This window comes from Pseudomyrmex gracilis, unplaced genomic scaffold (assembly GCF_002006095.1).
Source record: "Pseudomyrmex gracilis isolate BER0280 unplaced genomic scaffold, ASM200609v1 scaffold_525, whole genome shotgun sequence".
NCBI lineage: Eukaryota > Metazoa > Arthropoda > Insecta > Hymenoptera > Formicidae > Pseudomyrmex > Pseudomyrmex gracilis.
Genome location: NW_018021109.1, coordinates 38,401 through 39,951, shown reverse-complemented (window position 1 = coordinate 39,951; position 1,551 = coordinate 38,401). Strand labels below are relative to the sequence as shown.

The 1,551-nt window shown below is 38.0% G+C and overlaps 1 long non-coding RNA gene across 1 annotated transcript in view; it reads right to left on the bottom strand.

Annotated features, from left to right (window-relative positions):
* Positions 1–1,017: 1,017 nt before the first annotated feature.
* The window catches only part of LOC109860976, a 6,905-nt gene continuing 6,371 nt past the window's right edge, over positions 1,018–1,551 (bottom strand). The window contains exon 3 of the long non-coding RNA XR_002250907.1: positions 1,018–1,103. This is a non-coding gene — a long non-coding RNA (uncharacterized LOC109860976). The remainder of the gene's footprint in view (positions 1,104–1,551) is intronic.

Genomic DNA, 1,551 nt, shown 5'->3' with positions numbered 1-1,551 from the left:
ATTCAAGAAGATTTTGACATCTAATCTGTTGCTCACTCATTACAATCCAAAGTATGAAATCATTGTGGCAGCAAATGCTTCAAACGAAGGTCTGGGAGCTTGCATTTTACATCGTTTTCCAGATCAAACAATCAAAGCAGTCAGTCATGCTGCTAGAAGTCTTACTCCAGCGGAAAAAAATTACAGTCAGATTAAAAAAGAAGCTTTAGCAATTATGTTTGCCATTACAAAATTTCATCGAATGATTTTTGGAAGGCATTTCACTTTACAAACGGATCATAAACCGTTATTACAAATTTTTGGAAACAAAAAGAGGATTTCTGTTCATTCAGCGAATCGTTTGCAACGATGGGCTTTGCAGTTACTGTCTTACGATTTTCAGAACGAATATATTAAAACTACAGAATTTGGACATGCTGATGTGTTGTCCATGCTCACTGATCAGCAGAATCGCCCTGAAGAGGATTTTGTTATTGCTTCTATTCAATTGGAGGAAGATTTATCTTTGACTTTGCAAGAGTCATTACAAACGGGGCCAGTTAACCCGATTACCTTTCAGCAGATTCAAGAAGCAACTAAGAAAAGTGATATTCTTCAGGAAGTAATTAAATATACTCTTATCTCATGGCCTCAGACTGTAGAAGAGTTATCCTTCCAGCCTTATTTTCGTAGACGTCATTCATTGTCGGTAATCCAAAACTGTCTTTCTTTCAATGATAGAATTGTGGTGCCGTCTTGTTTTCGTACACAGGTTCTTCGACAGATTCACAAGGGTCATCCTGGAATAGAACGAATGAAGATTTTGGCACGTTCATATGTATATTGACCGAAAATAGATGCGGACATTGAACAATTTGTTTAGCGTTGCAAAAATTGTGCACTCACCGCAAAGGCTCCTGTTAAGGTTCCTTTATGTAGCTGGGTTCAGCCAGCAGCATCTTGGCAGAGAGTGCATATTGATTATGCCGGTCTATTAAATGGAAAATATTTTTTCGTTCTGGTGGACGCTTACTCCAAATGGCCAGAAGTCATACTGACACAGTCAATTTCTGCACAGCAAACAATTAGTTTACTTCAAAGTATTTTTGCTCGCTTCGGCATACCTGAAACAATTGTTTCGGATAATGGAACTCAATTCATATCAGAGAAGTTCCAATCTTACTGTTCCCACATAGCATCGTTTGTAGCACAAACGTTTCCGCAACGGGTTCTCCGAAACTTAGCAACGTTTCGTTAAAAGTCTCTAAAACGTCGTAGTAACGTAGCGAAATCGTCGAAATGTCCGCTTTTCAAAGTTTCAATCCGACTTCGTAGAAACGTATAAGAAACGATGCCCNATAAGTTGCAAATACGTTTAAGTAACGTCACTGTAAACTTATACGAAACGTCGTAGAAACCTTGCCAGCTACATAAGAAACTTTGTTTCTTATTTTTATAGCATGGTTGTTCATTCGTTTCTACAACGTTTCCGTGAAATCATTTCCAAGAAACCTGCACGAAACGTTCCCAAAACCACTGAATAAATTCGAAAGATTTCTGTTTCTTTCGTTA